Genomic DNA, 21125 nt, shown 5'->3' on the forward strand with positions numbered 1-21125 from the left:
GAGGGCAATTAGTTTTATAGAGGAAAAACTAAGATCTGAAACATAAATTATATTCCTAACCTAGACTGGTTAATTAAAGAATCAAGGAGCATTGAGTCTTGGACAAGAAGATGCAGACAGCTCCACAAAAAATCACCGCCATCACAGGATGTCCAGTTTGAATGATACAAGCTGTTGATGGCGAGCTCTTTATTCACGCCTTTCATGCAGAGAAAGAAAGCACGACTGTACTGGCGATAATCATATTCAGGAAATCTTCCAGAGTTGTGTAACTTTGTTTATATATAGAACATTTACATATATATATTCAAAATAAAACAGAAAGTGTATGGATATAAAATATGTATATAAAATATAAAAATATATATAAACATTTTATACATCTACACACTTTCAATTTTATTTTCAATACTTACTATCGCCATGTGTTCAAATTTACTAGTACCCATTTTGCCATTAGAGCCATCCAGTGTATTGTTCATCCTGGTCATTATAGCTTTCATTCTTAGAAGCTTCCAATTTTTTTTATATTTTCCAAGTCATTAGTGACGGGGACTTAAATCATGCACCAGTGAAGCTAAAGATTATGATGAGGTAATTTGTGAATTGTTTCTAAAATGTTTTGTATATATAGTGAAATGTCAATCAACTGAAGAGAAAGTAGAGCTCGAGGCAGATGTGTCAGTTAGCTGTTGCTGAATAACAAAATCACCCCAGCAGGTGGCATAAATAATAAGCATCTCTTATAATGCCTGCTGCTCTGCACATTGGCTAGAGTGGCTCTTGAGATTGCAGGCCTGTGGATCTGGGGGTCAGTTGGAAAAGCACCCACACTTAGACCCAGTCCCTAGATATCCCTAGATATCCCCAAATACCTTACTGCCAATCTATCTGGATGTATCTAGCTCCCATGCAAGGAATCTGTCAGTGGACTTCCATTTCCCTTGACTTGGCATTAGTTGTTAGAACACTTTCAGATTTGCTTATTTCTCTAATGTCTTCTGTCCTTTATAATCACGTGGTTTTCATCTTCATTTACTCACACTTCCTCAAAATGAGTGTTCATTAAAATATTTTAAATTAAGACTTTTTCTGCCTTTCTAACCTAGCGCATTGGGTCTTTGCATTTAACAGCTTTTAAAAATTCTTATCACAGCATTTCAGACCGTTTGTGTGTTACATTCTATTAAAACGATTCTACCCAAGGTTGTCACAATTCAGAGATTACAGCTTCTGTAGGATGTTTTTTTAGGAATATATTCATATATTCACTTTGTCAGCCATCAAACACATCCCATGAGCCTGCATTTAACATCTCATTTGATAGCATAATTTGACAAAAGGGATAAAAGAAGCAATATTTATTAATATTGTGGAATAGATTTTACAGGGGTATTAGATAGGCACACACTGTCATCCCAAAGCAAACATTTCTGCATTTCTATTACCTCCAGCAAGACAAAGAGGAAGAGCCAAGAAAGGAGAAAGAGGCAGGATGGGTGAGAACTTCTAATGATGTAACTCTGGTTGCATAATGCCTTCTTCTCATGCAATCTTTCCAATCTCTTCTGAAAAAGAATGCGAAATTTATTCTCACAAATGTGACAAACACCATCTGTGTTGTTCTTTGGGTTTGAAAACATCACTACTTGATCAAATAGTTTAAGAAAATATATGCCCTATGCAAAATCCACAAATATTACTATCATGTATCCAGACAGTATTTCCTGAAGGCAAAGTGATGGAAAATCCCATGTAGTCTCCTCCAGCACAATATCTAGATTGGAAAGACTATAGTGACAACTTGGCCCCTCTAATCCAATATCTGGATTGGAAAACCTCATTTCTGGCTCCCTGCCCCCGCTAGCATCCATCCCCCAGAACACCTCCCATCGTCTAAGTCCATGTCATTCAGGTAGGTAGGTGGCCACAGTGATTGGTTCTGGTAGCTCCATGATCCAAGCTAGACCAAATAGAGCCAGTAGACCTGACAGGGAAGAGCGGCTTCCTCCCTGAAGTGACCACAACAGCAGGATAGACACTAGAGAGCTGCTGGTGGCCGACCTGCCACCAGGAGGGAAGATCCTGCTGGAGATGCTGCCAACCCAGAAAGACAGGGGCCAGAGCACTAAGGATGGCACTTGGGCACCTGGATCCAGACGTCCCTGGTAGCAGCTCCATCTGCATGAGGAACCCAAGACTCCTTTTTGCTTGGGCTTCATCAGTGCAGCACCGAACAACAGCCACTGGACAAAGCCCACCTGACCAACACCTCAGCAACCCAGAGGAGTCTGGGCAAGGTAAAGAACCAAACAAATATGACCTTTGGAGAGAGAGGAAACCTATTGGCTACATATCCAGCTGTCATTCTCTCACACCTCATCCTTGGCAAATAGGGCCTGCTCCCAACGCTCCCAACTATGAATCCTAAAAATGTCAAATATGCACCTTATCAAACTCCTCTGAATCCAGGACTCACTGTGGACCAGTGGGATCTGAGGGGAAGACCAGTACAGAGTTTGTGGAAAGGTGTTTCTCCCCGGTAAAGAGACAGACGTGAAGAAACCTCTCTTCCTGCCTTTGGATGAACTAGGTGAGTCTGTGGTATCTGCAAGAGCTGCAGCTATCTTGTGATCATGAGGAAACAAGTGGGTGAGTGACAGCCAGTGTCCTGGGTGTCGTGAAGAGGAAAAACACAAACATTCGGATGATAGTGCTGTGCCACTGGATTAACAAACCAAGGAACCAACCACATCTGAAATTCTTGTTATGAAATAGAATTAACTCCTATCATCTCAGCCATATTGGGGTAGCATTTTACTAACTTCAGCTGACACCATCCTAAATAGTACAAAAATTTCATGTCTTCTCCATGTTTTTCACCTGAGGCTTAGGGGATGTTTGTCAGGTGTGTGCAGGGTTTCCCAAGCCCCATGATCCAACAGGGTTGCATAATGAAAGCCTTTCTCAGTGGTTTTGATGGAATGTTGAGTCTGAGAATGAGAATATTGAGTTTGGAATCACCTAGGTTCTTGAATATCTTGACCAATGTCTATCTATTTAGAAAGTTCTGTCCGTGCAACCTGAGTCATTTCTTACTCACTGGAAGAGATCTTCTAAGGCAGACAGAACACAGTCCCAGAAGAGATTTGTTGGGTTCAGCAAGAATAGAGTCCTCACAGCACAATTCCATTGGTGAAGTTCCCGCCAATTTCTCCTGCTTTCATACTCACTACCTCTCTCATTAAACAGGTACCTGCCAGCACCTACTCTGTGCTTCACACCGTAGAACACAACCTTTTAAGGTTGGAAGAAGAATAAGAGAACCTGAAGGCACAGTCACAGTTAACATTGCAGGAAAGCAGCCATAGAAGATACTAAATGAAAATGGGTGACTGTGTTTCAGTAAAAACATCATTTACAAAACAGAAAATGGACCGGATTTGGCTCATAGCTGTAGTTTTCTGACTTCTGATCTAAGGAAAAGGAGGTTTCTGTATGTCTTACATGAAGGCTACCAGGAAGATATGGTTGTGGTGAGGAAAGTGTCTGTGGATGGTGACCCTTTGACTCTCTATCACTAAAGCAGAAAGGAAGAAGGGCCCCTGGCTGGCTCAGTTGGTGGGGCATGCAACTCTTGAACTCCGGGCCATGAGTTCAAGGCCCACATTGGGTGGGAAGCCTACTTAAAAAAAAAAAAAATCAGAAAGGAAGAAAGAGAGAAAAACAAAATCATTCATGGAACTCTAGGAAACCGAGTTAGGTCAACAAGCAGTTTTCAAATGAGCCATATAAATTCTGAACTTCATTTGGTTTGATATGTCACATTCCTTCTGGGAACTGCCAACAAATTACTGTATATAAGATCCATATATAATTATCTCTGTGGAAAGTTGGCAAGTCACAAATGAGTTTAAGGTGTTATTTGCTTGATGATAATTTGTGGTGTATTTAGATGGACTTTTATTTCCTCCTCTCCCACTCAGACTTTGCTTTTTCTCAGTAACCATGACTCAAGACTCACACAAAACCTTTATGTTCTCATGTCTTCTTCCCTGTGGTTGAAGAAATCAGGAACGTGAATCTCTGCCCCGCTCTTGGGCCTCTCAGCCTTGGGCTATGAGACACTCAACTACAAAAAAGCCTTGGCAAAGATCTGCCCCCTAAAGGAACTCATTCCCAGACTTTCAAGGGGAGCTTCAAAAAATTGAAAATGTGCTCTGAACACGAACCACAAAGCCAAGGAAACCAAGACACAGGAGCCACCTGACACATCTATAGATGGCCCAAAGTTACAGGGTGAGGGGAAGCCCATCCCACAGGCAGGGGCTGTTCACGTGCTGTGTAGTGGTGGGGATACCTCTCCCAGGGGAAACGTTCTCCTGTGCTGCCATCTTGGAGTGAGAAGACCATGCCCAGTTTGTTTGTTTGTTTATTTATTTATTTATTTATTTATTTTAAGATTTTATTCATGAGTGACACAAAAAGAGAGGCAGAGACATAGGCAGAGGGAGAAGCAGAGAAGCAGACTCCCTGCAGGGAGCCTGATGTGGGACTCGATCCCAGGACCCCAGGATCACAACCTGAGCCAAAGGCAGATGCTCAACCATTGAGCCATCCAGGTGCCCCTCCATGCCCAGTTTAAAGATTTCACCAGAAGTCTTGCCCAAGAATCCCTCCTTGCATTTCAGACCCTGTCATGGGGCCGTCTTATCTCCTGGCCAATGTGGTTTTTTAGCTAGGCACATCAGCAGAGGGAACACAATTAGTGGTCCATAGGCAAGGGATAAAGTTTAAGAGACTGGTAATACAAAGGGTTAGTGAAGATGAGGAGAAGCTGACCTCTCAAAGTTCATTAGCAGGAGTGTAAGAAGCTGTACGACCACTTGGAAAAAAAGCTTGGTAGCTCCTTCAAAGCTTAAACCTACACTTACCACATGATCCAGCAATTCTACTCTTAGCAAAGAGACTTCCATGTGAAAGTTTATAGCAGCTTTTTTCCACAATAATCAAAGCCTGGAAATAACCCCAGTGTTGATCAGCACGTGAGAGGATAAACAAGTGGAGGTATATCACCGGCAATAAAACACCGGGTGGCCATAAAAAGGAGTAAACTACAGAGTCACATAGCGATGTGCATGAATCTCATAAGCATTTGCAGGCTGAAAGAGTCTGCAGACATCATGCTGCATGAAAATACTGATATGATATTCTAGAAGGGACACATCTAGTTTGTAGTGGCAAAAAGAAAATTGGTGTTTGCCTGGGCATAGAGTTCTTGCTTGTACTGACCATGAAGGAAAAAGAGGGAACTTTTGGGGGTGATGGAATAGTCTAGATCCTTCTTTTTGAATATTCTATATCTTGTGATGCTAGTTCCATGGGTATGTGTATTTGTCTAAATGACTCAAACTATACATTGAATATGGGTGTGCTTTACTCCATATAACGTACTCCTCTGAAAAGCAAATTTTTTAAGTTTCATTTATTCATGAGAGACACAGAGAGAGAAGCAGAGACACAGGGAGAGGGAGAAGCAGGCCCCATGCAGGAAGCCTGATGTGGGACTCGATCCCAGGACCCCACGATCATGCCCTGAGCCAAAGGCAGAGCTCAAACGCTGAGCCACCCAGGTGTCCCATGAAAAGCAAAATTTAAAAAAATCCAAAAATTTGATAAGCCAAAGTACACAGCACATAAATCCATCCCAAGTATGACCGTCCATCATCACCTACAGCACTTTTGCATCATCTAACCCAATTACTGTTTTCTGCTGGATAGCCAGAACCCTCAACCCACTGCCCTACTTCTTACCTTGGAAAATTAGTGAAACTTAATCTCTACTAGTAGTCAGAGAGCTTTTGAAAGAATGAAATATGTCATGCCATTCCCTGGCTTAAAGCCCTACAAACATATTCCCTAGGTTAGGATAAAATTTGACTTTTTTTTTTCTTTTAGAGGGGGGGGTATAACCAATAGATTAGGTTCAGCTGTATATCACAGAAGGATCTCACAATGCAGAGCCTTAAATCAGAAAGAAATGTATTTCTCTTTCACAACAGTGAAATCTAGAGGCTATCACCCCAGGGTGAGACCCAGATACTGCTCTCTTGCTGCTCCACTGAGTGAAGCTTCCATTCTTGAGGTTACCTCATGGTCCAAGATGGGGCTCCAGCCATTACCTCCACATTCCAGCCACCAGAAAACAGGAAGGTGCACTTCCTTCCATTAAAAACATATCAAGGAAATTTCAGTCACCGCAGCCTCTGATATGTGAGTTAGGGTCACATAGGGTCAAACCTACCCTACACAGAGAAGTCTGAAAATGTAGTCATTACTGCGCTGAGCTATAGTGACGTCTATAGTGAGGAAGGTAAGGGAGAATGGATTTTAGGGAAGGACAGCAGCTTCCGGTGTCCATCAGGGACTGTGAGGTTCTCCAAGTCCAGCTCCAGATCCCACTTCCCCTGACTCTTCTTCTTCTCCAGCCACCTGCCCCTCTTGGGATTCCTCCAGGCAGCAGATTTATTCCATTTTACCAGCTATTCTCTGGCTAGACAGGTCCTCCAAGTACCCATGCTCTCCGTCTGCTCATTCCCATCCCTATTCCAAAGTCAGCCTTCCTAAGGACCTTCAGGACCTCCGCACCTAAAAGAGCCCAAGGTCCCTCACTGTCCACACACCTAGCTTCCTTCTGCATTGACCCTGGTGTGCACTGTCCCTGGAGATCTATTTCACCTTTTCAAGTTAACAGAAAAGAAAAATGCCTTCACCCACACCACCATCCCACTTCTGTGTAATTGGAGTTTGAGGGAGAAAGGGGAATTGTAAACAGTAGAGAGAATATTTGCAGGGAAAACAGGGTATATTTGTGCTGTCTGAGAACCTGCATCTTCAAAGAAGGGAGATTTCCAGGGAATTTCCAGCTATGGGTAGTGACTTTGGGAAAGAAAAATCAACTTTTATTTTTTTATTATTTCTTTTAAAGATTTTCTTTATTTATTCATGAGAGACACAGAGACATAGGCAGAGGGAGAAGCAGGCTCCCCGCAGGAAGCCAGATGCAGGACTGGATCCCTGGACCTGGGATCATGCCCGGAGCTGAATGCAGATGCTCAATTGCTGAGCCACCCAGGTGTCTGGAAAAATCAACTTTTACACGTCATTTTGCAACACCTTTTCCATTGTGTTCATAGGCCAGCTTTAGGAAGAAAGGTTCCTGGAAGAGAGGAAGTGATTTTTTTAAAAGATTTATTTATTTATTGAGAGAGAGAGAACAGACATGAGTGGAGGAAGGGGCAGAGGGAGAGGGAGACCAGCAGACTGTGGCAGAATGGGGGCCTGACACACGGCTCCATCCCACATCGCTGAGATCATGCCCTGAGCCGAAATCTAGACTTGGTGGCTTCACTAAGCTACCCAGATGCTGCAGGAAATGATTTTATGATGTGCTCTTGGCTTTCAGAAGCCCGCCCATCCCAGGACAGGCATACCTGCAGCCCCCAGCCAGCGGGCAGGAGGAGCAGACCCTGTGCACCTGCAGAGTAGGGTTGGCCACCAGGGCCCCAGCGCTTAGCGCTGCCACCTGCAGCTCCGTCAACTCAGTGGGCAGCCTTCTCCTTGCACTCGATAGGACCCTGGGACCCCTCCGGAGCCAGAGGCTGACCTCCTCTCTACCAGCCCTGCCGTTGCCAAATCCCTGCCGTGGCTACCCCGACGCCACGCGTGCAAAATAAAAATAGCAAGAACGTACTAGTTGACCTCCTCTGGAACGTTCTAGGCGCTGTGTTCCGGGCCCATTACATTGCCTCCAAGAGTCTGTATTTCTGCTGTGGGATGGGGAAGCCCATTCTATCCAGCAGACTCGCACCCACCTCCCCAGTCTCCACCAGTAACCCCGAATTGCTTTGAAGTCAATCTCGGTGCCCGCGGGGAGATGCTAGATTTCTGGCAAGAGGCAAGCGCTGTGGGGCTGACTCGCTCCGTGGGCCACGATGGGCCACGATGGGCAGGTTGACTGGGGAGAAGGGGGCGCAAGACCCTGGGTTTCCTCGTCCTGCCACAGTTCCAGGCGAGGGGCGGGGAGCCCAGCAGCGGACGGTTCCCCCCACGGCTGCCCTCACGAGGACGAGGACGAGGACGAGGACGAGGACGAGGACGAGGACGAGGACCAGGGCCGAGCTGGGGGCAGAGGGAAGGGCCGCGGTTTGACCCGGGGGGGGCGGGGAGGGCAGGTGCAGGGCGCCCGGGGGAGCTTTCCCTTGGCCTCGCCCCGCCGCACTCCGGGGGTGCACCGGGAGCCCCGGGAACAGCCAAGGTGGCCCAGAGAGCTGCGGGGCTCCCGGCGGATCCGCGCACCCGGACTGGCCCAGCCCCGCACCGCGTTCCGGGGGCCGCCACCCCAACCCGCCCCTCGCCGATCTCCGGGGGGGGCTCCCGACTCCTGGAGACCCCGGCGATCCGGGCCCGCTTCCCGGGCGCCAGCCGCCTGCTGCTGCCTTACTACGGCCCGGCCACGGCCTAGGAGCGCCCCCGGGGCCCCCGGTGTCCGCGCCTGGCCCCGCGCACCTGAGCTACGGCTCCGCTCCGGCCCCGCCCACCCGGGCTCGGGCCCCGCCCCCGCCCCCGCCCCGCGCACCTGAGCTCCGGCCCCGCCCACCCGGGCTCCGGCCCCCGGCCCCGCCCCACCCCGTCCACCCGGGCTCCGCCCCCGCTCCGGCCCTGCGCACCTGAGCTCCGGCCCTGCTCCGGCCCCGCCCCCGCCCCACCCCGCCCACCGGGGCTCCGCCCTCGCCCGCCCTAGCTCCGCCCCCGCCCCGCCCACCTGAGCTCCCCGCCCCGCCCCAGGTCCCCCTTAAGCCCCGCCCCTCCCCCCTCCTCGCGGGGACCTCCGCTGGAAAACACCCGCTCCTCACTTCCAGAACCCCCCTCCCCAGCTGGCCCCTTAGGGTTGCCAAGGACAGGTCCTGTGGCCCAGGACCCGCCGCGCCACCAGGTGGAGAGTTGAGCTCCCTGAGCTCCTCATTCGCAGGGTGAAGCATCGCTTCAGGGATCTGGTCCTTGGACAGAGATTCAGTGTGGCAGCTCCTACTTCACGCACTGCGTCGAAACCCTGGAAAATTCGACCCCCACATCCACTGACTGAGATAGAAATGGCCCCTTTGAGCTTTTGCCGATCACTTCTGAGATACTGTCCTGTACGCCTGTGCCACTGCAGAGCAGGCGCCCGGATCTTCCCGTCCTCTGGAGCACCTGTGTCTTTCCAAGACCTCCAGGGACCAGGCCTCTTTTACATGTTCTGTCCAACCAGCGTGGTGTCCCTGAAGTGCTGCATCAGCGAGGTCTCCCCAGGGGGACAGTCCCTGCAGGCCTGTCTCCTGGGTTACACTTCCACCTTGAGAAGGAGTTGGTCCAGTTCTGAGACCACCCTGTGAATTAGCATTGCTGTAGGGGATATAAGAGCTGTCATCCCCAAGATGGACCACTTTGGTGTAAAGACTATTTTGAGTTAAAAGCAATGAAAACTAAGCAGATTGAAAAAAAGGTCATTTACCTCCTCAAATGCCTGCCTGCCCCAGGAAGAGAGCTATTAATAGAGATGCCTCTTTACCAGGAATTTACTTGCAACCTTTGTTTCCCAAATATCTCCTCTAGCCTTCCTGCTAATGGCCTTCCTTCCCTTTGTATCCTCAGGCCCTACACCTCTCAGCTCTTAGAAGCCTCTTGCTGCCTCTTTGGAGTTTCAAGTCTCTGGTTTCCCATTACAAATGAAACTAAATTTGATTTTCTCCTGTCAAATCTGCCTCATGTCCGTTTCATTCTTAGCCCATCCAGAAGAACCTTGCTTCCTCTCCAGCATTATCCAAGCATGCAAAGATTTGTGTGTGTGCAGGTCTACACGTGCCTGTCCACGTACAAGTGTGTGTATTATGAGTTGCCGTGCAAAATCTATTTAATGGTGTGGGTTGCAATAAAAAATGTGATGCCAAGCATTTAGCGTCTATATGTAGCAGTAGAATTCCTATGTTCCTGGGTATACATATCTTACTTTTTAGGTTGCCAAATTGCTCCCCAAAATGATTGTACCAATTGGCAAGTTGTGTTTGAGGTTTGAAAGTTTCTTTACTCTCTGATATGAGAGGATTTTCCAGAAGCTTGTCTTTATCTCATTTTGAGGTGACATACTTCTGGCTTGGCTTTATAGATCTGCAGTTGGTGCTTTGTTTTCCAGAGAAACACTCATCTTAACAGTTCACCATTTAATTTCCCTGCTGTCAAGAGGCAGAATTAAGTTATTCCTCTTTTTAAAAGAATGATATAAGTATGGAATAATGAATGCAAAATGCTGTAGTTAAACATCAGCAGATACGCTGATGGATCGGCTGTCACTTAGATTATGCTATAAACTGAAAGAAAGTAATATTTAATCATTTGCAAAAAAACAAAAACAGTGGTGAGGGATTTGGTGTACTTTGAGTGTCTCATTACAGCACACTGTTATTTTCCAGTTAACAGGAGGAATAAAAAGTGTAAAGCTTAGAGGAAAGTCATTACTTTCAAGAGCATACGCGTCTCCCAAATGGTTTAATAGTTGCAAAGTTAACACCGTTATGGGCTGACTTGCCTCCTCTTAAATTCCTATGTTGAAGTCCTAACCCCCAGGACCTGAGAGTGTGTCTATCTTTGGACACAAGGGCTTAAAAAGAGTAATTAAGGTAAAATGAAGTCATGTGGATGGGTCCTAATCCAATATGACTGATGTCTTTAAAAGAAGAGGGAAGATCATGGGAAGACACAGGCCTCTGAAGAAACCAGTCTGGTTGACAGGAATCTCTGACTTTTCCAGTTTCTCGTGGCTGCTGGAGTTCCTTGGCTGTGGATGACTCTAGTCTCTGCCTGCATCTCCACATGGACTTGGCCTCTTCTCTGTGTTTTTTGTCTCTTTTTACAAGGACACTTGCTATGGGATTTAGGGCCCTTCTGGCTAATCCAGGATGAGCGCATCTCAAGATCATTCACTCCGTTACATCTGCAAAGAGTCTTTCCACAGTCAGATGTATGGGTTCCAAATGGACGTATTTCTTGGAAAAGTCACCATTCAACCCACTATTGGACCCACCCCAACAGTCTAGGGTGATCTCATCTCAAGGTCCTTAATTTGATTACATTTGTAAAGACCCCAATTTCAAAGAAAGTCACATTCGCAGGTTATTAGAATTAGGTGTGGACATGGCTTTGGGAGCCATTGTCAGCCACTATGACATCACCCAGTGGGGGCATTTGTGGGGTTGAAGTTGTTTTATCCCTGTGAAGTGCTTGCAGTGGTGTCTGAGAAAATGACTGGTAATTATTGACAAAATGTTTTCATTATTCACATTTGTATCAAAGTGAAGGGAAAGAGAAATGCTCTTTTTTTTTTAAGATTTCATTTATTTATTTGAGAGAGTATAAAAGAGTGAGAGAGAGTATGAGCTGGGGGAGCAGCAGAGGGAGAGAGAGAAGCAGGCTCTCTCCTGCAGAGAGCCGGTTGATGCGCAGCTGGATCCCAGGACCCCGAGATCATGACCTGAGCCAAAGGCAGACACGTAACCAACTGAGCCCCCCAGGTGCCCCCAGATTGTGACTTATGATGCCGATCAGCACCTCACGCGGCAGGGGACCGTTCTGGCTGAGAAGTCCCGAAGGGAACCCGAGCCTGAGCAGCATTCCAGGGAGCTGTGTCTGCCTTGGGTGATGCTCCCCGAGCTCCTGCTACTATGTTCCTTCTTCAAGGTAGAGCGTGGGCCTCTGCTGGCTTTCCAGGGAAACCTGGCCGGAGCAGAGGCCCAGGTGTGCGGCGGACGGTGGAGCCGGAGCTCCGGGAGATGCCCGCCGTGTCCAGCCGGTGGGGAGGAGGGGCCGGTCGTGCCGGTCCCCGCCAGGCCTCCCTGGCTGCAGACTTCCTGCGGCGCGGTGCGGGGAGGGGTGCAGGCGCCCTCTCCCTCCGCGGCCTCCAGTGGAGCCAGGGAGCTCCCTGAGGATGGAGCCGGGCCCTGGGGTGAGCTGCTCCGTGACCCCACAGCATCCCCGGAAAGACCGGTAAGTGGCAGTTCTGGGACCCCTGCCGGGAAGAACCGCCTGGATTCTCTGCTTCAAGAGAGTCTCAGCGAGCTGAGTAAGGATCATTGCTGCGGATATTTTCCCCTGTGTTCTCGGTAACAGTTCTTAAGATAGAAAGTGAAGTTATCTTAAATTGAAATGGAGACAACTTATAATTAAACATGCACAATTAAAGCACATTTATCGCTAAGGTGGCCATCTTCCATCCTGAACAGATACCACTGAAGCTAAATATACACTGAAACTGCGAGGGCAGGACCTGTCACCTGTTAATAATGGTCGCGTTATTCCATTTGTTTTCCTGGGAGTCTTCATGACAGGAGGGAAGACAATTGAGCGCTGTGAAACTGAGCTGAATGGGGAAGCGCAGGGTTCATGAAAAGCATTCTCCCCCTGTGGAAATTCGTTGAATCGTCTTTTCATGAGTTGAGAAAAGTTTCCTTCATTTATGGTGTTTGCTGGTTTGGGGGAAATATCATTCCTTCAGTATGAACCCTCTGGACCATTTCCTATAAAGACAAAATTAGGTAGTTACCATCATTTGCATCTAAAATATTGGGACCTAGGTTAACTAGATCAATTGATCCCAATTGGAGTAATATGTCACTTTTACTGCCTGCTTGGCCTTTAGAATTTTTTTCTTTAATTTTAGTTGTGCAACTTAAAAAGTATTGCAAGGCACTATACGACCCAACATGACACTCTTGGCCACTTATTCCAGGGAAATGAAAACGTGCACACAAAAACCTGCATATGAATAGTCATAGCAGAATGAACTTGAGATCGCTCTGCCATATTTCCTACAGCTGCATGTGAATCTGCTATCACCTCAAAACTAAAAAAATAATAATATAAAAAAGCAATATAAGGTCATTGCTGAAAAATTGGAAAGCATAAACTATGAAGAACCACGATTAATATTTTGTTCTTCCATTTCGCCTCTTCGTTTCATCTATCTACACCCTGTTTGAGTTCCATGATCTCCATTCTTCTTGTTACGAAACATAATAACTTTCTTTACTGTTTGAATACTGTACTTTATATTATTTTCCTTGAAGGCCAGTGCATCCTAGTGTATGCTCCTGCTTATGTTGTAAAATTTATGTGGTTTTATTTCTCCTGGTCTACATTGAGATTTATAGCTTCTCTCCATTATGAAATCAACATTGGATTTTGTGTCCTGGACACCAACAAGAACCAAGATCCCAAATTATTTGAATTTTTTTAACATGTGCATATGTGTACTTGATGTCTTGCATTCTGTATGTCCTCTTTGGATCTAGATCATGGGTAAAATGTTTGAAACAACATGAATAATAAAAATGCACAGTGCCATCCAACACACTTGCAAATTATTGGAAACCTATAATGTCTGCCTTAAACACCTATTACTGTGTAACAAGAAATACCATGCCTTAGTCACTTAAAACAACGCATAGAAATTGTCTCACAGCTCCTGTGGGTCAAGCATGTTCCCACGATGGCTTAGCTGGATGGCTGTATTTCAGGGTCTCTCCTGATGTGGTTAGGATGTCAGATGGGGTGCAGTCATCTCAAGCTTGACCAGGGATGGAGGGCCCACTTCAAATTCACTCATTGGTCATTTCTGTCTCTTTGCCATGAACTCAGTTCTCTACCACATGGGTTCACAGCCTTCCCCAAGAGCAAGTGACAGAGACAGCAGGCAAGGAAGAGCAGACCCAAGAAGGAAGCCATGTTTTTTATCACCTGATTTTTGCTTTCTGCTATTGATCACACAGACTGACCCTCGTACAGCATGGGAAGGGATGCCACAGGGCACAACAGCAAGAGGTGAGGGCCAACAGAACATGCTGAGAGCTGAGGACCATGCTGTCCAAGCTCAGGAGACTTTGTACAAACTGCCTGCCAGGCATCACACAGTGGGACCACTTCCTGCTAGAAACAGCAATGAGGAGGATTTCTAGAAACTCTGGTTTTCAGAAGATATTGCTAAGTAAACATTCCACCTTTTGTGTCAGAGAGAAGGGAAAATATAAAAACATACATGTGCTTGCTTATCTTTATATAAAAATGATACCTAAGAATATGAGGCAGCTGACACTGATGCTGTTTACCTGGAGCAGGTGGGGCTGAAGGTGGGGAATGTGGGATAAAGAGTGACACTTCTACATCTTTTCAAATAGTCTTCATTTGTGGATGTAGGAACAATGTCAATAAGGATGAGAAAGGACTAAAGATCATAAATTTAAGCATAAAATGAACAAATGAACCGAATTGCATTTCAAATAAATACTGCAGGGATCCTGAAAGGAAGAAACTAAACACAAAACAAAACCTAAAAAAGTGAGTGAGAATAGAAAGGAGGGAACTAATTGAGGCAGGGTGACCCAGACAGGCCTCTCCAAAAGTCGGTCTTTAAGGGAAAAGAGACCAAAAAAAATTTTTAAATCAGCCAAGCAGAGCATTCTGGGTCAAGGAACCTTATAGATAAAGAACTCACAAAACTCAGCAGAAAACAACAGCAGTAAATCCTACAAGAAAATAGGTGAATGCAGATAGTTCACCAAGCAGGATATACAGATGACAAGCACATGAAAAGATGTCCAGCATCATTAGCCATCAGGGAAATTCGAACCAAAACCACAGTGAGATACAACTGTACACCTATTAGAATGGCTAAAATTAAAAATAGAGATGCTGCCAAATGCTGGTGAGGATGCAGAGAAATTGGATCTCCCTTATATTGCTAAAGGGAATGTAAATGGTATTGTTATTCTGGAAAACACTTTGGAAAGTCTCTTATAAAACTAACCCTTCATTTGCCATACAACCCAGCACTCATCACACTCTTTGACATTTATCCCAGAGAAAGGGAAAGCAACATTGCCACAAAGGCTTGAATATCGACACTTATAAGAGCTCTCTTCCTACTGGCAAACTACTGGAAACAACCTGCACATCCTTCAGCAGGTGGATGGTTGAGTGGACGCTGGTACAACCATACCACAGAATACCACACAGTGATGCAAAGGGATGGCTAGATGCACAGAACCGCCTGGATGGGCAGGAAGGACAAAGTGCTTACTGAAAAATAAATACTGACCTGAAAGGTGACCTCCTCTAAGCTTTCATTTAGATTCCAATTTTGAAATGACAGGACAACAGAGATGGAGCACAGATTAGTAGTCGGCTGGAAAGGGGCAGAGGAGGTGTGCCAGAGAGATCTTTTGTACCAATGGTGAAATTCTGCATCTAGTTTACTAGTGGCTAAACGCGCCAATGTATGGGGTTAAATTGTATAGAACTACACACACATGGGGACGCCTGAGTGGCTCAGTGGCTGAGCGTCTGTCTTCTGCTCAGGTCGTGATCCCGGGGTCCTGGGATCGAGTCCCGCATCAGGCTCTCTGCAGGGGGCCTTTTTCTCCCTCTGCCTGTGTCTCTGCCTCTCTCTCTGTGTCTCTCATGAATAAATAAATAAAATCTTAAAAAAAAAAAAGAACTACACACACATGGATTCAGGTTTAAAAAAATGTCGAAAATTAAATAAGGTTTATAGTCAAGTTACCAGTAATGTATCATTATTAGTTTCCTGGCTTTGTTGTTGTACTTCAGCCAGGTAAGATGTCACCAGTGAGGGGAGCATACACGAGATCCTTTGTCCTTTTATTTGCAACTTCCCACAAGCCTAAAATTACTTCAAAATAAGAAGCATAAATGTAAATAAAATAAAATAAGTGTAGATAAGCTATGTAACTGTAAGAGCAGGAGGAAGAATGCCCCAGGAAGTCCACCTTTCAGCAGGTTAGGGGATTTGAAGATAGCAAAGGGCTGACTAAACATGCAATACATTAAAAAGAGAGACTGTCCACTTTGATCTCACTTTATCACAGTTCCAGTTGATTGCCATCATTCCAGAGCTAATTCTCACATGAACAAGAGAGGCGCTGTAGCACAGGCTGCCACTCGACGACAGTCAGCCTTGCCAGCACCAGCAGTGGGGAGTTAAAAGCATATTGCAGGTCAGGCCCCTGCAAGAGTGCCCCCAAATGGGACAGAAATGTGGTGTGCAGCACACATGCAAAAAAGGCCTCCCCAGAAGAATCAAGAAACGCCAGACAGCACTCAAGGAGAAGTCCTGAGCAGAGTGCGGAGGGCAGTCCATAGGTGGAGCACTATAAGTTTTGCAGCTCACTGTCATGTGGTTTTTCTTTTACTTTCTCTTAAAGATTTTATTTATCTAGTCATGAGAGACACAAAGAGAGAGGCAGAGACATGGGCAGAGGGAGAAGCAGGCTCCCTGTGGGGAGCCCGATGTGGGACTGGATCCTTGGACCCCAGGATCACAAGCTGAGCCGACGGCAGATGCTCAACCACTGAGCCACCCAGATGCCCCTGTCATGTGTTTTTTTCATCTACAAACTGATTTTAGGTCTTCAGCTGCCTTACTACACTTGCTCGCTTGCTTTCCTCCTTGGTCCCAGGCCACTCAGTCAACACACTGTGCAACTGACTGGCAATGACCATCTTTGTGGCCATTCAACCACCCACAGCTAATAATACCCAGCACCAGCACATGGACGCCAGTGAACACGCTCAGCCAACCCGGTGCCACAATGTTCACTTGGCGTTTTGAGGCTGCACCATTTCCTAGCACCTAGTAAAAAATCAAGGAATAAAATGGATTGCTGCCAGAATGCAGGTTGTAGTTGGGTGGGAGGAGAAGGTGAAGGGAAAACCCATTAAGACGTTTGGTTCAGTTGACCTGAGTCTACTCAGGAAAACCTTTATTGATGGAAAATTTCTGAAGATGAAAACGAAGCACAGACCCAGCTAAAGAAACCCATGGAAGACACTGGTGGCCGTCAGTCAGAGAAACAAGGCAGCAGAATTCTCAGTGTTGCTGTTGCAGCCAGAACGTGACAGGACACATTTTTAAGGCTCTGTCAATACCATTAATATTTATGACCTATCTCACAAAAACATCCAAGGAACGGTACATCCATCAATGACTTCTGCTCGGGGATTGTTTTGCTGGGTGATGAGCCCTGAATGACAAAATTGAGAGTTATTATGTGAAGGGTTTTATTTGCTTCTGTTTTACACACACCCTTAAAGGTGGCAAAATAATCAGGAGCATGTACTCTGAGAACATAATGTTCTTTTTGAAAAGAAAAATCTCCCTTCTGCCTACCAGGTGAACTAGATTATCTATCTCAAAGCAGAGCCCTAAATATTCAAGTGTTCATGAGCATAGACCCACCTCAACATGCCCTGAAACTCCACCTCCATCTTCTTTAATTCTGAGATTCTGCTTAGAGGCAGCAAACCTGCACCTTGCCTCCCAGGTAGTCGAGTCCTGGCACTAGAGGAAACTGGTGATGATCCTTCCTTTACACACCGCCCCTGCACCTGCTGAAACCCCATCATCTAAGGTGCACCCCTGGATCCTGAGAAACCTCGGTTTCTTTCTCTGTAGAGAGAAAGATGTGTTCTAACTGGAACAACCCTGGTTCCCTGGAGGACGAGCAGTGAAGCAACGGCACATGCCCAGTGTCTGCCCATAGCACGCGCCAGATAAAGGTAACAGCTCCATCTCGTTGGCATGCCAGCGGGCTTCAAGGGGAGACACTTCAGAGTAGTGCTGAGATTGAGAATACTTCCTAGGAGCGCCGCATGGTCACTGACCAATTGGATTAGCCGCAGACTGTAAATAATGGTGAGCACCCAGCTGTGCCCCCGCGCCGCAGGGGAGAACTGGCAGGTCATGTGCCCCCCCCCCCCTTTTTTGCATAGCTTAGTGCAGAGCCCAGCACACCTTTTCGTAGGCGGCCTTGATTTTGCAAACTGCGAGAAGGCGAGAAGGCGATTCTTCTGGCTCCAGCAGCTCCTTCCCGAGCAGAGGGCACCACGGACGACGGTGCCCGGGGCGCCCACTAGATGGCGCGCGCAGACCAGCTTGTGGCCGCACCTGCCCCGCGCTCCCCGTCCCCCCCCCCCGCCCCAGGTCTCTGCACACCTGTCCCCCGCCCCCCGCCCCCCGACGTCCTGCCTGCGCGAGCCCTTGGTTCCCGGAGAAGCCGCGGTTCCCCCAGGGTGAGGGACGACGGCGTCCTCGGGCAGCCCCGCCCCCGCCCGGCGGCACCTGCCCCAGCCCCCGGCCAGCAGCACCGTGGGCCCTGCCGCGGGTGGGCGCCCGTGGGCGGCTCCCTTCTGGAAAGGCCTGGTCGTCTTCAGGTGAAAGGAGCCCGCTCATCACAGACCTTCTGCGCGAGCTCGGGGAAGATGAGAGATCCGGGCCCGCGGCGGCCCTGGGCGAGGTCGTGCAGGTCCGTGGCTCCCCCGGAGGTGCGCGAAGGGGCGCGGAGAGGGGCGGCGAGGGAGCCTCCGGCCACCGCCCCGGGGGCTTCCGCGCTGGCTTCTCCTTCTCACTTCTGTTCAACGGAAGGCAGGCTAGTGTGAGATTTCTGAGCTTCAAAAACCAGGTAGTGCAAGAGCTGCGGATCATCCAGACCCCTTGCTGTGACCAGGGTGAGGGTTTCTGGGGAAGCAAGGGCTGACCGAGCCGAGCCCCTCTGTCTCTGCTATTATCCTGACTGCAGCCCCCACCCGCCCCAGCCCCTCCTTGCCTTGCTCTCCCACAGCCAGGCTTAACGTCCGTGTAGCGCGGTGGTTTGGTTGTCTTGCCATTTGCAGCTTTTATTTCTTTATTCACTCATTAAATACTGTCTTCAGGTTTATCGGGGTGTAATTGACGAATAGAAATTGTATACAAGGCAGGTAACGTCCGCTCATGTAGTTGCCATTTCATAGGCAGGTAATAACCCTTCAGACCTGCTCTCAGCCGCCTTCGGGGAGACGCCGCAGCACTGCCCACTGTGCTCCCACGCTGTCCCTTGGATCCCGGAGCTTACCCATCCCACCCAGAACTGACACCTTGTGCCGTGACCCCCACCTCCCATCTCCCGCAGCCTCTAACCCCTGGCACCCACCTCTGCACTCCCTGCCTCTCCGCAGTCGGCGAACTTGGATTCCGCGCGGAAATGAGCTCGGGCGGTATTTGTCTTTCTGTGTCTGGCTTATGTCACTTAGCATCGTGTCCTCCGGACTCACCTGTGTGGTCACAGTGGCAGGATTTCCTTCTTTCTCAAGGATGTATACTATATACACATATATATATATTCTTACATGTCATATCTCATTTATCCACTCACCCGTGGACCATTTAGGCGGCTTCCCTACCTCAGCTGCTGTAAATAACGCCGCTGGGAACACGAGTGTGCAGACGCCGCTCTGAGGGGCCAGAGCCCCTGAGCTATCCCATATGGCGCCATTGGTTACTTGTGGTTATTTAAGGTAAATTGATTTAACATTGAATACCATTAAAATTCAGTTCTCCAGTCGCACTAGCCACATTTCAAGGGCCCGGTAGCCGTGTGTGGCCAGTGGTGACTTTACTAGCACAGATGTAGAATGTTCTATCACTGAAGACAATGCTGGTATCGACTCCCTTCATTGATAGATGAGTGAATAGCACCCTTGCACTTCTCCCCACTTTCCTCTGCTTGGATATTTATCAGTTTTACATATATTTTTATGCTTTTGAATTATACCACATTTGTGTTCCGTTACAGAATCTGGTGCCTCACTTTGATACTAATCCATGCTCCACATCCTTCATTAAGCACCCCGCGTACCTCATCCGTCCCCACCACGGTTCCAGAAAGGCCTAGTCTGATCTTTGATCACGGAAGACCCCTTGTTGTTGAGAGCTTTTCAATTTTTTATTTCTTTAGTCTCAGGGGAGAGACTAATGAGGTCCCCAGGGGAAGAAACGAGATGAAGCAAGTGGTCAGCCGCTGTGTGGGACTGGAAGTGGGAACTGTGTGGTGAACTGTGGAATGCACTCAGATCTCAGGAACAGGCGGCCGGTCCCTCTTTCCACACGCCTGACGGAGGGCCCTCGAGCCAGGCTCCAGGGTGGGAGCGGGATGGATGAGGGGGGACTCAGTTCTTGGCATCAGTGACGGCAGCAGGGGCGTTCCACCCAGGAGCAGAATGCTGCTTTTTGGGGAATGTTTCTTTGATGGAAGAGGAAGTGTTCTGTCCCACAATTAAAGACCAAGCAAAGCCACTGACATCCCTGGGTGGAGTCGTTGTGCCTTCATTTCCTTATTGAGACCCAGCTGGAGAAGCTGTTGGCTCTTTCCTGAGACAAAGAGCTGGGCTTTTAGAGAAGACCCAGGGAAGGGGCACTCTGGGCCTCTGGGGGATCTGCTACCTCCCCTTCTGTTCCCAGGACCACCTTTGACCCTGGAAAATGTCACCTTGGCCAGTGACAGTCATGCAGTCCTATCCTCCCTGAGGGGAGCTTGCAGAGGTGGAACAAGTCGGCACTAGGAGTTGTGGGCAGCAGGGAACAGGGTGGGACAGAAAGAACATGCCCTAATTCCCAGGGTGGGATTCACACTCCCCTGGGGACCCGCGGGGTCTCCGGGGGCTGCTCAAAGTTGCCCTCCGAGGGCAGCAGGGGAAACTTGGCGCACTTCTGCAGGGTGTTGGGTAGTGTCCAGGCGTGGTAGATGGACCCTGTGTCCCCTCCACCTCTGTGGGCCAGCCCTGACCTTGCTGTCCTTCTGAATTGCTGCCGGGGTGGGGGCAGGTGTTCGGAGCATCCTCAGGACGGGGCTGACTGTGCCCGCATCCTCCACCCGGCGGGACAGGCCGCTGCTTCCATTACGGTGCGTTGGGATCACAGCAGAGCTGAAGCTGCGGTCAGTGCCCAGACCTCCTCTCCAGGGAGGACACCGTCCAGCCGCATTTCCCAGGCAGGGCCAGGCTGGCCGCAGGCTCCCGGCGGTGTGGGTGCTCTTCAGCCTCTCAGATCGCAAGCCTCCTGGGGACACACCCCCGTCACATGTTTGTAAAACACCACCAGTGCCTACAACGCCGCTGCGGGCACCACGGGTCCAGGGGCTTCAAGTCAAAATTCTCTAGGAACCGGGTTTGGAGCGGGATGAGCAAAGGCCACAGAGGTAGGAGAA

At 48.2% G+C, this 21125-nt stretch overlaps 1 long non-coding RNA gene across 1 annotated transcript; it reads right to left on the reverse strand.

Annotated features, from left to right (window-relative positions):
* Positions 1-11409: 11409 nt before the first annotated feature.
* LOC125753717 (uncharacterized) lies at positions 11410-18938 on the reverse strand. Its single transcript, XR_007406161.1, has 2 exons — positions 18345-18938; positions 11410-12608 (listed from the first exon to the last, which is right to left on the reverse strand). It is a non-coding gene; the product is annotated as an uncharacterized LOC125753717 (long non-coding RNA).
* Positions 18939-21125: the final 2187 nt, after the last annotated feature.

Source organism: Canis lupus, chromosome 26 (assembly GCF_003254725.2).
Source record: "Canis lupus dingo isolate Sandy chromosome 26, ASM325472v2, whole genome shotgun sequence".
NCBI classification, from domain to species: domain Eukaryota; kingdom Metazoa; phylum Chordata; class Mammalia; order Carnivora; family Canidae; genus Canis; species Canis lupus.